The following is a 16,788-nucleotide window of genomic DNA, read 5'->3' on the forward strand; positions in this document are numbered from 1 at the left end:
TCTCTCTCTCTCTTTCTCTCCACACACACACACACACACACACACACACACACATACAAACTCTAGCAGGTTCGTATATGCGGCCTCAGCTGTCCCTTCTTCCATCTCCGATAAATTGGTCTGTACAATCATAACTCCCCTCGTAACTTTCCTCACATGTCCAAATGGATACAGAGAAGTCATAAATGTAAACGTAACTTCCACAACACTGACGTAAATACTGATACACGTCACTCTTCTCCTTTTGCTTTCCCAGGCAAGGCAAAAGACCTGGGAGGAGGAGAGGCAGAGAGAGGGGGAGGGATTGGAATGGCAGCTTTGGAAGAGAGTGGGACTTCAATATATGGTGATGCTGAGTCAAAGGAGCTCTCTCGGTTTGTGGACTCTCTCTGTTTTCTCTACTTAGTCCTGATGGATGGAGTTTAGAGGGTGGATGCACAAAAGAGGGTGGCAGAAGTAACAAATAGACAACATGTTTATGGCATAGATGATTAGACAGGTAATTTATGGGAGGAGATAAATGGATAGTTCAAAAATTTAGAAACAGATAAATAGACATAGACAGTCAGTTCATAAACAGAGAAGTAGATAGAGGCTTAGTGATGGAACATACACAAAAAGGATCAATTATTGCTCCACAGTTGCCCTCCCTCCATGCAACTCACCTGGCGAATTCTTGTGTATTGCAAATGAGCAAGAAAATAAAAAAAATAAAAAAAAATAGACAAAGATCTCAACTAATACAATAACAATTACCGGAATATGTAACCTTAGTTGTGAAACAGAGACACACATAGGGTGCATCATATACTGCGCACTTTACCATTTCATCTAGACCTGTATGGAGTACCCCTAAAGTCCTAATCACATCAATTGATGTGATTTGAGTTTTATGCCAAAATGCCCAATCACATCAATTGAGCGGGGCCTATAAAAAAGTGCAGAGACCTTCTTCCATCCCAGTTATAACAATGAGAACTCACCCCTGAGTGGCATGAGGGGGGGATCGGACCAACCCGGGAGGTGGGGGGGCACCCCCCCTCTGGGGTGCCTCCATGCCACCCTCTACCCGACTCTCTCATTCCCTCCTTGTCCCCATCACCCTCTCACCCCTCCATTCATATGCATCTCTCCTCCCACCACCACCTGTGTCCCTTCCCACCCACTCTCGTCCCTCCTTCCACCCTGCTAGCCTTGTGTCTCCCCTGAACCCCACCCCATCCCTCCCTCCATATCCCTCAATACCCTCCCACCCCCTTCAGACCTCCGAGAGGTATCAAATTGCCAAGATATTACAGAAGACACAGAAGTGCTTTCTCTTCATGCAAAAAGTTGGTTATTTTTCCAAACCCCATACCTAGAGGCCTACTCCCCACAGCATACTTTATCAGCCCACAGCCCAGTAATCTCCCCACACCTACATACACCTGTTTTCATGGTTGGTGTGACAAAACACTTTGAAATGACCTGTTTCAATACGAAAAATAGGTAGTTATCAAAATTTTCACCTTTTAGAATGTTCTCGAGGAGTAACTATTATAAACTTTATTAAACTTTGACATGCAATTGTGCGGTAACCATTTGGCCTAGGGGTGTGTGGATTGCATTGTCAATGTGTAAATTCTTCCTCTTCAGCCAGAACACAGTCAGTTTGCCCATGGTGAAAGTTGCCAAACACCCCCAAATTGCGGTTGTGGGAGGAGGTACCCTGCCTGAAATTAATGCAGTCTTTAGGGGTTAACAGATTAAGCAGATGGGAAAAGAAAGAAGTAAATTAATAGAGTGAGACCTTGAGTTAAAACAAAAGATACTGTAATGGAAGAATTACACCCATATTAGGAAACGTTTACTGGGGAGATACAACAGATTCAGCCAATTTGACTGTAACTTCCTACTGAGCAGCTCTGCGAAATGTGAGCATAAAGCCTTCCATTCACATAATCCACGGCACAGTAATGGCAGGACACACACACACACACACGCAGAAACGGGGTGGTCCTAATATTGCATTCCCCTAAAAACTAGTGGCGAGTTCTAATTTGTTGCTGGTATGATTCATCCAGTATTACCGTGATTACCCTGCATCATTTTTTGCTCCACACATAATTTTCCATGCCATAGTGATTGCTTTAGTAACTCATTAGTTTCTGTCTCACTTAATTCCACAGGGGTAACACACTCCCATTCAGACAACAGTAGACTGACCTGTCACCGCAGGACAAAAGCTACCACCAGGTGTGTGTCAAGGAGAGCGTAGTAGGCTATATGGACTAACTTGTATATTGTGCCGACTGTTTTTTTAATTTTTTTACTTAACTCTGCCAGCGATATGTTTCTTAAGCAGTGATCTCCAAACTGATTGCCTGGGCACACTAGTGCGCCACAGTCATATACTATGTGTGCCGCAAAAGTTTGCAGATGTACAGTAAGTCTGTACAGTTCAACTGTTGTAAATTGTCACATCTTCCTATATATAGTGACTGGTTATGAATGATTATCGTGCATGTTGATGTAAGCAACCTCATACTGGACTGCTGATGGACCATCTTCAGAAAAAAAATAAATACTGGACACCTAGATAAGAGAATTGAGCACTATTTCACAAATATGTGTTGAAAGTTACAATTGGCTGAGAAGTCCATTTACTCATGATCCACCAAACAAAAAGCAACATAGTTTCAGCGAGGATGAGAAGCTAACAGACATCAATAATGACTGGACTCTCAAACCCAAGTACATATTTGATTTTGTTTTGCTGTGTTCTATAAAAAAAAAGAAAAAAAATGGATTGAATACCACTGATCCAAAGCAAAACAAAATAAATGTTCCTTGTAAGCTGGAACAGATTAACAAGTTCTTCACACTCAACCCAAGCACAAATCGTGAGCATAATTAACGTTTTCCTTGCCACAGGTTTCTCTTGGCCATACTAAATTCATCTGACAGTAGCCGAAAGAGAATGTACAAAAGACACTTCGTAGGCGGTAGCTCAGTCAGTAGAGAGGTGGCCTGCAGTCCTACTGGACCCAGTTTCAAATCCCCGCTGGGCTAGGGAACAGTTTAAGTATTTGAATTTAATAATGCAGACTTTACTAATCTACCAGATGACTTGCCAACATGTCACAAAAATACTCCCCGCTAATACCGATACACCAGTCCTGTATGAGACAGCCCTAGCATGTATTCAATATGGACGGTGGGTGTTAATGCCGAAGTGGTGACATGTAGAGGTGTATGGTATGTAGGAGTACTACTGGGCCTTGGAAGCAGGCTGTGAAGCCTATGCCCAGAGTCGGATACATTAAAAAAAAAAAAATGAATCGTGTAACATTTGCAACACTTAATAATTCCATGAAGTTTGTTGCTGCCCCGTGAAGATGACGTACAGGGTCTTTGGCCGAGATCCTTTAATAGCATTAACATTCTATTCATTAATGGTATGAGTATATGTACACCACGAAAAGAAGCAAACAAAATTTTTGCTACAATGGTCATTCTCCAGCGAGTTGAAGTTTTAATCATTATTTCATTGAATATTGTGCCGGCAGCTATTAAGTTTACTGATACTGATTTATTTTACCTGATTCAAAGACAAATTTGATGCAGGAGAAAAATTTGTAATTGATAATGTGAGATGAAAGTCTAGGTTAAGTTAGGCCAGCTGGAATGCTTGCGAAGGGGAGGGTAGGGGAGAACTCGTGTCCCGTGCTGTCTACACGAAAAATAAAACAAAAAATAAATAATAATATGTTGCTCGGTATGCCTCCACCAAACCATGCCCATGGTCACGCCATACAACCTCCATGACAGGGTCATGGTGAGTTGAAATTCTGCTAAAGACAAGAAGTGGTGTCGGGCACAGCAAACTCGTCCCCTGCAGTGACTTTAGTGCTGATGAATAAACACAGCAGGATATTGAGTCAAAGATGTCACATATCAAATTTGGAGTAAATCAGGTGAAAATTTACGGGGGGTTATGCTGGGAGAAAGGCGGCCACTAGAACATCAACCCATTTCCCATTTGTCACCACCATGAGGGTCCCTCCATGAAGCCCTGAGTGATTACCTCCTCACCCATTAATCACTCATGCCTGGTGGGCAGGGAAGAAATTCTTAATGGCCACGGCGTAAGTGAGTGTGACGGGCTGGCTGGGATTGAAAGAGGGAGTTTATTTTTGAACGGAAAATTATTTTTGTTTGGCAAAGTGGTCGAGTGGTAAGAACGTTCCTGTCGGAGTGGACGGCATTTCATATGCTTGATTCCCAAGAAGAGAAACTCTCAGATCGGGAGTTTTACTGATTTTACTAACACTACTAACACTACTACTACCCCATGGGGGTAGGGGGGTTTCAAGAATGCTCCCCCAGTATCCCTGCTTGTCGTACGAGGCCACTAAAAGGGTTGGTGGTGGGTTAGTGCCCCACTCCGTAAAAAGAACTAACTAAAAAGTGAATAAAGTGCCTCGGACCAGGACGGACCATACGTTGACGAATAAGGAATGAACAAAGGACATTCTGAGGGTGGGAACATGGAATGTGAGAGGAGTGAATGATGAAGTCAGAGAGAGATTGTTCAGGTGCTTGAGGATGCAAGAGTGGATATATGTGGATTGACTGAAACTAAATGGGAGGTGAAAGGGTGAGAGAACGGGAATATGGTTTAGGTATATGTGCGAGAGACAATGAGAATGAGAGGGCAAGAGAGGGAGTATGTCTGATGATAACCAAGAAGTGGAAGGAGAATATAAGAGAGTATGGAACAGTGGGTGCAAGGATTGTATGGGTGAGGATGAAAGTAGGTATACAAGCATGGGCGATTGTGTGTGTGTATGCTCCGACAGAGGACCGAGTGGTAAGAGTGTAAGATGAGTTTTGGGCGAGAGTAGAAGCGTGTATGGACAAATTTGAGAGGAGCGAGAGAGTGCTTTTGATTGGAAACATGAATGGCAAAGTTGGGAATGTACGAGTGGATGGAGTGGTTGGTCAGTGGGGTGTGCCAGCTGACGTAGATGGGAATGGTAGTGCTTTGGTGGACATCTGTGCTGGAAAGGGGTTGGCAATAGCCAACACCTACTTTCAACATAAGATGATCCACTGGTATACATGGAGAGTAATGTGGAGGATGGATGGTGAACTTGTTGAACGAAAGGCAATGATAGACTACGTGTGTGTGGATGAGCGAATGAGAATACAAGTGTTGGATGCAAGAGTGTGGAGAGGGTGGGGGAATGGAGCTTAGGACCATCACTTAGTGATGGCCAAGGTGAAGCTGCAAAGAAAATGGTTGAGGAGACGAAGGGGAAGACAGGAGGAAACAGCTCCTATGAGAAGAGTGGAGAATTTGCAAGATAGTGAGAAAATGGCAGAGTATAAGAGCACAGTGGAAGAAAGATTAGGAAGGTATGAGCTAGAGCAGATGGAAGGGGTGGAAGACGTATGTAAGATATTTACTGAAGAGATAGGTGCAGCATGTGAGGTGGTTTGTGGAGTGAGGAGGAGATGCAAGGGTGTGCAAGGGACGCATGATGGAATGATGAGGTGAAACGAGCTGTGGAACAAAAGAAGAAGGCATATAGTGAATGGTTAGCGAGTAGAGGTAGGGGAGAAGATGAGAGAGGGAAGAGAGAGGTATATGTGAGTAGGAGAAGGGAGGTGAAGGGACTGGTGAAGGAGAGTAAGAAGAAAGTGGATGAAGAGTTTGGGAGGAATCTGAGTGTGAAATGGAGGGAGAGTAAGAAATTGTTTTGGAAGGAGGTAAAGAAAGTAAGGCAGTGTGAAAGGGGAAACAGTAGGGGAGTGAAAGATAGGAATAATAGATTGTTGGTGGAGAAGAGAGAGAAATTGAGAAGATGGGAGGAGCACTTTGAGGATTTGTTGAATGTATAGAGTGACAGCATTGCGAGTATAAGTGGTTGGGGAATGGCTGGGAGGAGGAGAGATGAGAGGAGGGAGGAAGAGATCAGTAGGACGGAAGCAGTGGAAACAACGAAGATCAAGTTGGGGAAGGCCCCAGGAATTGACGAAATGTGTGGTGAAATGCTGAGGTATGGAAGTGAGATTGTTGTGGAATGGATATGGAAGTTGTGTAGATTGGCTTGGGAAGAGGGAAGGGTTCCAGAGGACTGGAAATCAGGTATAATTGTTCCTTTATATAAAGGAAAAGTGGAGAGAGAAGTATGTGGTAACCATAGGGGTATTTGCCTTCTTAGTGTGACTGGTAAAATATATGGCAGAATACTCATTGATAGGGTTAGGCATATGACAGAGGAGCTAGTTGGAGAAGAACAACGGGGATTTAGGAAGGGAAAAGGGTGTGTAGATCAGACATTTGTTCTAAGATGTTTAGTGAAGAAGTATCTAGAGAGGGGAAAGAAAGTGTATGCTACCTTCATGGACTTGGAGAAAACTTATGACAGAATAGATAGGCAAGGTATGTGGAAGGTATTAAGAACATATGGAGTGGATGGGAAATTGTTGAATGCTATGAAGAATATGTACGAAGGAGCTAGGGCTACGGTGCGAGTGGATGGTGAGCTGAGTGAATTTTTTTTTCTCAGTGTGGGACTGAAACAGGGTTGTGTGATGTCTCCATGGCTGTTTAATATATACATGGATGGGGTTGTAAAGGAGGTGCAGGGTAGGGCAATGGATGTGGGGTTGACTCAAATGAATGAGGGTGAGATTTGGAAGCTTCCGGTGTTGCTGTTTGCTGATGATACAGTATTGTTGAGTGAAGATGAATGGGAGTTGCAAGGTTTGGAGAACGAATTTGGGACAGTGTGTAGGAAGAGGAAGCTGAAAGTTAATGGAAACAATAGTAAAGTTATGGTGTTTGAGAGGAATGAAGTCACAGAATGTACAGTGAGGTTGGATGGTGAGGATATGGAGAGTGTGAGTGCATTCAAGTACTTGGGTAGTGTGATGAGTAACGATGGAACTTTGGGTCACAGAATGTACAGTGAGGTTGGATGGTGAGGATATGAAGAGTGTGAGTGCATTCAAGTACTTGGGTAGTGTGATGAGTAAGGATGGAACATTGGGGGATGAAGTGCATGAAAGGGTACAGCAGGGAAGGAAGGTTGTTGGTTCACTGAAAGCAGTGATGAGAAATAGGGAGGTGAGTATGGAAGTTAAGAAGTCACTGCATGACAGTATTGTGATTCCTACCCTGACATATGGAAGCGAGGCGTGGACCTTGCAAGAGGGGAACAAGTCAAGAATGAGAGCAGTGGAAATGAGTTACTTGAGAGGAGCGTGTGGAGTGACATGGAGGGACAGGTTGACGAACGAAGAAGTGAAGGAACGTTGTGGGGTGGATATGGATGTGGTTGAGAAGATTAGGAGAAATACACTGAGGTGGTTTGGACATGTGGAGAGAATGGAGAGTGAAAGACTGACTAAGAGGGTGTATGTAGGTGAGGTGGATGGAGGGAGAGGGAGGGGTAGACCGAGGATGAGGTGGAGGGAGGGAGAGGGAGGGGTAGACCGAGGATGAGGTGGAGGGAGGGAGAGGGAGGGGTAGACCGAGGATGAGGTGGAGGGAGGGAGAGGGAGGGGTAGACCGAGGATGAGGTGGAGGGAGGGAGAGGGAGGGGTAGACCGAGGATGAGGTGGAGGGAGGGAGAGGGAGGGGTAGACCGAGGATGAGGTGGAGGGATGGAGTTGAGAGGTATATGAGGGAGTGGGGTGAGTTGGGGGGAGGGTAGTCAAATGGTGGGTGACAGAGCGACTTGGAGGCGTTTTGTCTGCGGCCACCCTTTGCGGGATTTGGGCTCCGGGCTATAGATAGATAAACCACTACTTCTATTACTACTACTGCTAATAATAATAATAATAATAATAATAACATTATTATTATTATTATTTTATAATACTACTACTACTACTCCTAATAATAATAATAATAATATTATTATTATTATTATTATTATTATATGAGGGAGAAAGGAATGTTTACTCCCAGTTAATTTTGGAATTGAGCCGCCCGGCCCGACCTGATCACCATGCTAAACAGATGCTCTTATATGAAGCAGAGTTGAAATTCTTTCTGTACGTGATACAGTCTTTCAATTATCTGTTGGGAGGAGTAGACTGTAGCACCAGTCGAACAGGGCAGTACTCCCGAGGTTGATGGCAAGCTGGTGACAGGGAGAGCTGGAGCTCCCGTTTCACCAGCCCTCAGGACTTGATCCTGACCATCTCCCTTTTCTGAACATTTTCAGTGCATTCATTTACACAGAGAGTAGGCCAGCATGCTCTCATGATACCTCTACCTTCAACTGTCTACACCACACTACATGCGCATAACATATCACACCTTCTATTCACATCTTTAGTAATGGCCGCTGCAATCTCACAATCAAATGAGGTGGTATCTCGGATTGCCACCACCGGCAGGGTAGGGCTGGAGGCACAGGGTCCTCCCGGTCGCTATCAAGCGACTGTGCCAGCAGCGACTGTTGCTATTTCCGGGAATGCTCGTCGGCGAAGAGGTGACGGTGCGGCCTTATTCTTTACCAACATCTGCGGCCTTACCACAAATTTAAACTCAGTTCATTTTTTCCTTCAGTCCATATCCCCTTTGGCCCTTTTCCTCACAGAACCACAAATCTCACCCTCTACCGATATATCTCCATTTTGTTTTCCCGGTTACCATCTCCTTACAAACTCTCGAAACAAGGGCGGCACCTGTTGTTATATCAAATCCCAATATGCAGTTGATACTATTTTAAACTTCACTTCATCCAGTTTTGATTACTCATTATATAAATTAAATTGCCAAAACATTACCAAATATATCTGTGTAGTTTATCGTTCCCCCAATGCTTCTTCGGAACCCAGTGTATTTGATTCCATATCCACTCAGTTGAGTAACCTTGACCTTGCCCTTGGCAATGAAATTACCATTTTGGGTGATTTTAACATACACAATGTTGAATGGTTATTGCATTCTGCCCGGACTGACGATGCTGGTCTAGAATGCGAGCTGTTTGTGGAATCGTTTAATCTCACCCAGTTGGTAAAGCAACCAACCAGAATACCTGATAATCCTGACCATAATGCCCATCTCTTGGATTTATTCTTGACAAATAATCCAGATCAATACAGGATAGAGGTACTGTCACCACTTGGATCCTCTGACCACAATCTCATCAAAGCCTCATTAGTTAACCCTCCTACACCTCCCCATTCCGAACCTGTCAGGGTGACCCGATGGCACTTTGACAGGGCAGACTGGGATGGATTTAGAAATTATCTTGCTGATGTTCCATGGCAGTCTTTCTTCTCTAGTGATCCCAATTCTACCCAGTCCCACATTTGTGACTTAATACTAGCTGGTATGGATTTATTCATACCAAGTCAACAATTCACTAAAAGATCAAACTCTCCAAAATGGTTTGATGGCAATTGTGCCAGAGCAACAGCCCAAAAGTCATTAGCATATAACTCTTACTTAAAATCAAAAACACCTGAATCACTCTCCCAATTTAAAATTGCTAGAAATCATGCAAAAGCTGTATTAAATCTATCTAAATCAAACTTTCTTCAAAAGCAAGCATCAAAACTACTTAACAACCGTAATGACAATAGATTATTCTGGTCAACTCTTAATTCTTTCAATAATAACTTTAACAAGTCATCTTCCATTCCCCCACTAAAATCTTTAGATGGCAATATTACAAATGACCCACGTGGGAAAGCAGATATCTTTGCTAGTACCTTTGCAAGAAACTCTACAATAGATGATACCAGCCAGAATGTCTCAGTACTGGAACTTGATTCTCCCGAAATTGCCCCACTTAAAATACAGACAAGATTTGTAAAATCCATCCTAGACAATTTACCTACCAACAAAGCTCCAGGTCCAGATGGAATTCCGCCACTTGATTTTAAAAAGAGTTCACCTGAACTTGCCTCTGTCCTAGCTAAATTATTCAGACTATGCATACGTACTTCTTTATTCCCAAATTCATGGAAAGAAGCCAATATCCACCCAGTTCCGAAGAAAGGAAGTTCGTCTGACCCCTCCAATTACAGACCAATAGCTATCACATCTTCTCTTGGTAAGGTATTTGACTCTTTAATTAATAAGCATATTGTTAAACATCTTGAATCCAACAACTTAATTAATGATAGACAATACGGTTTTCGCCACGAAAGATCCACCATTGACATACTCAATCTCTTAACTCATACCATCCATCAATCAATTGATCTTTTTGGAGAAACTCATGCAGTAGCTCTTGATATCTCTAAAGCTTTCGACAGAGTATGGCACCGTTCCCTGCTGTCCAAACTCCCTTGCTATGGACTAACGACTTTTGTTCCTTTGATTTCTTCTTATCTTAGTGACAGGAAAATAAGAGTAAAAGTAGATGATGTATATTCGAATTTCCACTCAATTAACGCCGGCGTGCCGCAGGGATCAGTTCTGGCGCCAACCCTATTTCTGGTTCATATTAATGATCTCTTATCTGTCACTCACAATCCCATTCACTCATATGCAGATGACTCAACACTACATAGTTCATTCACACTCAGACATCCATTTACAAAGTCTAATATCTCTACCTCTCAGCTCAATACAGCCATCTCCATAAATCAAGATCTATCTACAATCAGTGAATGGGGACAAAACAACCTTGTCTCTTTTAATGCTAGTAAAACTAAATATATACAGTTTACTAATAGACAGATATTGCCAGATTCGTACATTACCTTCAGTGCTACTAATGTTCCCATCTCCAAAAGTATTGAAATTCTTGGTGTCTCACTTAACAGTGCCCTCAGCTGGACCTCTCATGTCAGATCACTTGCTAAAACCGCCTCAAAGAAACTTGGATTATTGTACAGAGTCCGTAACTTCTTCGCCGATGAGCAGTTAGCTATAATTTATAAGAGTCATGTGCGCTCTCAGCTTGAATATTGCTCACCCTTGTGGAATGGTTGTGGAGAGGTTGCATTAAGACAACTAGACAAAATTCAGAATAAAGCTGTTAGAATCATTAACAACCCTGCCATTACATATAAACTACCTCCCCTGCAAGTAAGAAGGAATGTTGCCTCCCTTGCATTATTTTACAGATATGTTTTTGGCAAATGCTCAGATGAAGTTGCGTCCATGGTGCCACCTCTCCATGCCTTCCCTCGTGCTACACGGGCATCTGGTAGCGCTCATGACTGGAATGTCACTCAACCATATTGCAGAACTTCTGCCTATCAGAATTCTTTCATTCCCCGAACTGCATCTCTCTGGAACTCGCTTCCCCAGAGTTGTTTTCCTCCAAATTTCAACCTACAACTGTTCAAGTCTAACTGTTACAGACATTTTATGAACAAAGGACACCAGTAATCTGGTGTATGGATTATTTTTTTTTTCTCCATTTGTTTTTCCTTCCTCCGTTCTGTTATTAAAAAAAAAAAAAAAAAAAAAAAAAACTCACCCTTAACCCGCCCCGTCCTGGAGACGTGAATTCACGTCCTCACATGATGTGCACTCATATCCCGAAGACGTAAATTAACGCGGCAACATTGCAAGGTCCCTAATTTGCACAATTTTCAATTTTCGTGAGTGATTTCGCGAGTGATTTTTGACACGTATACACGGGACACCTTCCTCTATTCCTCTACAAGATCCCAAGCAGGGACAATGCCTTACACCGCATAACCTCTCCCCCCCTCTGCACGCCATTGTCTCGACAATTCACCTGTTACCAGTGACCTGGCCAATAAAGACATTCAGGGCCAGAGTGATTCCCCAATCGATGACAATGTGGAGGACAAAGTTTACATAGCATTAGAGGAAGAAACAGTCAGAAATGATGATCAGGTAATGTGGGAATAAAAGGTCATGAATGGTGATGAGTTAGTGAGTGAAACAATGCTTATAATACCTATATTACTGTTTGAAAACCAATATACTCTTGTACTACATATAAATTCGTACCAAGTAAATAAATAAATACTGTTTATGAGTGGATAAAATAGTTACCCTCCCATAGAACTCGTTTTCTTTGGTGCCAGCCTGTTAGAAAACCCAGTCAGGTAAGGAGGTACTCGTACCTGGATCGAGTATTTTAAACCTCAGGTGAGCGATTTCTCTATGAATTTGCGATGTTTCTCACCAAACACGAATGTTTGAGCCTAGAAAAAAAAGGTCCAAAAATGTCGGGACTGGGGCGTACTACTGCCCAGAAAACGTCGGGATGGGGCGGGTTAAATGCGTAGGAACCCTTTGGAATCTCGAGTTTTCCAAGGGAGTGTTCGGCTGTAATCGGTAGTTCCACAATTACGAACTCAAACTAAAAAAAAAAAAAAAAAAATCCGTGGTAACAGTGTTTTGGCATCACCTCTAGAAATTATATATCGGAGATTCTGCCCACAGTTTTGGTATGAATGTTTTTGCTGTTTTGACGGTGAAACACTAAGGGAAAACAACCCATTTCTGACTTTAATCATCTCAACAATAACCAAGTCTTTATCGTTTCAGTTTCGTCGATACGGCAGCTTGGCAGCGGAGAGCGCGCGCGTGTCTGTGTGCGTGCATGCGTGTGTGTGTAGTGTGAGTGTGTGTGTGTGTGTGTGTGTGTGTGTGTGTGTGTGTGTGAAAGAATGTCTTTCGTTCCAGTATAGTTTTCATTGTTCAGTTACAGTCATGAAATAATTTATCAAAGGAGAATGGCTCCCGCTCGCTCGTCACGCGTTCACAAAGCGCACTTTATTGGTTATTACTATTTAACGTTGTACTCTGGTGGTTGGAGCACCCCTGTTGGGGTGAAGGCCTTGCATAGGTTCTTGGCAAAATATAATGATATGGTGGGAGGAAGAATTAAAAAAAAATGGCGTAAGCTGATTTGAAGAGGTTGTTGAAGAAATGGATGGCACAGAGGTGGAAGAGTTGTAGGAGGTGAGAGAGAGAGAGAGAGAGAGAGAGAGCACTAGGAAGAGTGAATAATAAAATGGAAGGCGACAGAAGCGAAACAATATAAAATGCTAACGGGCAAAAAGAAGACAGCAAGAGGGAGGAGGGAAAAGAGAGTTAATAGGAGGGAGGAAACATGAAGGGAAGAGAGGGTGAGGTAAGAGCTTAGGTATAGAATAAGAATGGCAGAATACAAATCCATAAAGTATGAGAGAGTAAATTGAACCAGAAGGAGTGAAGGAGTCAAGAGAAATGAAACAGCAGAAGGAATCAATGTCAAGACGAAGGAAGGAGTGTGGAGAGAAAAGGGGTAAAGAAAGGTGGTTGGAAATAGGGGTTGAAGATTATTTCCTATGGCTTGAAAGGATAAGACGGGGCAGGATGAGAATGAAGTGAGCAGAGATAGAATACGAGCGATGGAGTGAGCGAGAAGGAAGAAGAAAAAAAAGCCATTAAGAGATAGATGTGAGAAAACGAGATTGAAAAATTTTTGAGGCAAGACGAACCAGGAGAAAGAAGCAGGGGAAGGAGGGAAGAGAATGAAGAGAAAGCATGGAGCGTGGAGGGAGGCAGAATAGAGAAGAATGGGACTGTTGAAGGAATGTGACGAGAAAATGGGTTAGGAAAAAGGCGAGGTTAAAGATGAATCGTTACAGCATGACGAAACAGGAGGAGGGAGCGCGGGAAGTAGAGAGCGAATATAGAAGAGGGCAATGAGGAAGCAAGGACTGTGAAAAGAAAGTTGGGTTAAGAATATAGCCTTGGGAATAGTAGAGGAAGAAGACTCATCGTTCAGGCAAGACGATACAGGAAAAGAGGGCAAAAAGGGACAAGAATGAAGAGAGAAGAGAAAGTATGGAAACCGATAGGGGATGGGAGGAAGGGAATATGTAGAGCGGAAAGAACCTACAAGATAATAAGTAGGGAATATGAGAAGTTGTAAACAAATCGTTAAGGCAAGACGATGCAGGAGGAGGGACCAGGGGGTTGGGGGTGGGGAGGGAAAAATGAAAAAAGGGCAAGTGTTGAAAGGGGAAGGGATGAGGGAGGTGAGAGTGTGGTGAGAAGGAGAGAGAGTTAGAGAAGTAGGTGGGAGGTAAAATGACCGGAGACTTGATATGTGTTTGTGAGCAAAAGTTGGGCAGATGGATCACTAGATTGGGAATGGGAGGAAAGGCGAGCAGAGGCAGGCATTAAAGATCATCAGAAGCGTAAGAAGTGACTTGAAGGGGACATCACTGCATCTAAGGGTCATAGAATGGTAGGGGAGATAATGCATCGTGTCCTTAGTGATTTGACGATTTCGTGAAGACTTTTCCTTTGTGATTATTCTGGGCATTATAAAAAAAACATTCTCTTGGTTTTTGTTGATGCAAACTATCGATATCATAACAATAAAAGTAACGTAAGAAAAAGGCCCAGTGTAATATGTAAAAAAATTTGCTGAGGAAGTGGTGTCACGAAGCCTCTTTGCCAACTAGAATATATGTAGTACTTGAACCTTTTCAGTACCAGACGTCTCTCATATGACCATCCTTTGCACCTATTTATTTATCATTCCTTGTATCTCCTAAAGATTTTCTGGGGGATTTTAGGGATTTAGGTGAGCTTTATTGAACCAGATCAGTTAGATTTAGCCACTTTTACCATTTAACTATAAAAAATGTTATATTTGACGTATAATGCGTAAGCTGGAAATATAACACCATCATACTGAAGGCGTTAGCCCTCCACTGGTCGAGGCAGTTCCGTTATTCTATAACAGACTATGACAAACGATTTTATTCAGCTGAGAGTGAGTCAAAGGAAACTGAAAATGTTAAAACTAGCTATGACGGCTTGTATTCAGCTAAGAGCGAGTCGTGTAAATCAGTGTTATCAGGTTCATAGGCTGAAGGAACAGTGTTCTAGACGACATTCGGAGTAAAACTGTAAAGACATATCTAACAGACGCAGCTGGTGAACATGACTGTGTTATAGATTTATTGCACCCTTCGTGGAAATGATGAAGATTAAACGTTCTCAGGTTGTTACGGCACTTTCACTAGAATAAAATCGTCCGTGGCTATTTGGAATAAAACACATGACTTGTTCCGACCAAGAGAGGGTTAAAGCTGACACTGTGAACTCCCTCAGGCTCTTATAACTCACTCTAAGCCAAACAAAATTTTATGGAGTTACCTGGAAAGAATTACTAGAATTGTTTTTGTCATGAGAGATTAATTAAGACAATATTTCTCTCTCTGTAACATATACCCGTTGAACAATGTTTTATGGGTTTAAGTGAAAAACAGTACTAGAGCTATCCCGGACATGAGAGGATTAACGGTGGCAATATTAACTGGTGAAGTCAGATACAGCCTTCACCAACCCGATGACCACCAGCAGCTCTCAAAAAATGAACAAATGAAGTGCAGTCTAAAACGATGAGCATATATTCTTGGTCTGGACAAATTCTCTGAGGTTTGGTCAACCTTCTTATCAGAGATTAAGTTAACAATATATCGGTCAAGAATTTCTCAAACATTTTAAGCCATTAACGGAGAGTAATGTCCAGTCGAGATGAAAATTTGGGTCAGAAAGAAATTTAGCCTACGGCATGAATCCAAAAATTAATGAAGCAGCAGAATTCTTGAATGGGTCGAGAGAGAGAGAGAGAGAGAGAGAGAGAGAGAGAGAGAGGAGACCTAGATAAGACAATGCCAAAATATAAATACAAATAAAGGGAGGTAATGAAAATAAAAGAGGCGATGTTGCGAGAGCAGGTCCGTTTGCATATAATGTTGGAGGCTCATCTCACCTGGCCTTATAGGAGGTAAACATCGCCGTAACCGATACTGTCATCACTTTCATATACATACGAGTATTTATTTAGCTTCCTTATTTTAGGTGACGCTGTTGACTTCGTAGCATTTTTTCTTGTCAGTTAATTATGTGTATTAAACCTTGATTATATTGGATTTTTATTTTTATTTTATTATTTTTTTTTATGTGCTCGACTCTGGGCATAGGCTTCACAGCCTGCTCCCAAGGCCCAGTAGTCCTCCTACATATCATACACCTTTACATGTCACCACTTCGGTGCTAACACCCACCGTCCATATTGAATACATGCTAGGGATGTCTCATACAGGACTGCCAGTGGCACTTGACTGAAAAATATTTGGAAGAAAGAATAAGAGAAGAACGAAATTTACTAATGCAGTATGGTCACTATCAAGTGATCTCCATATATCTGAATTTCACGTATCCTGAACCTCATATATCTGAACTCCACATATCCTGACCTCCACATAATCTAAACTCCAAATACTTCGAAGTTTCGCAAGCTCCAAATAGATTGGCCACAGTTATTGAAAGGCCACGGAAGAAGTGTGAGAATGTCAGCATCAATCAATCAGGAGTCCAGAATACTCGTATGTATGATAAAAAGGTTCCAGGGCTTTAACAACAAAGATGAGAAGTGTCAGGGGAAGGCTAAAAAAAAAAAAAAATCTACATGCTGGTTCTGGACGGTTGGTATCGGCTCAGAGAGAGAGAGAGAGAGAGAGAGAGAGATGGACACTTGATCGAAGGTACTGAAGTGATTGAAGCCATCTCCAGTTTGCCTCTAAACTGAATTAAATCGTTGAGTTTTAGCAGGAATAAGATAGAAAAGGTGTCCTCAGACTGAAGCGCTTAATGAGACATTTAAAAACCACACACAAGATTGGTTGGGTAATTTTCTAAAATTCGAATGAAAAAAAAAATGGGTGCACGAAGATGTAAATTTCCGTAGTCCCAAGATTTAGTCATTCATGAAACACCTGAAATTGCTGATGTACTCAGTTTGCATCTAAATCAGCAGCAATACGGGATGATTAGAT

Source organism: Coenobita brevimanus, chromosome 41 (assembly GCF_032717465.1).
Source record: "Coenobita brevimanus isolate Jiangsu-jjx chromosome 41, ASM3271746v2, whole genome shotgun sequence".
In the NCBI taxonomy this organism is placed as follows: domain Eukaryota; kingdom Metazoa; phylum Arthropoda; class Malacostraca; order Decapoda; family Coenobitidae; genus Coenobita; species Coenobita brevimanus.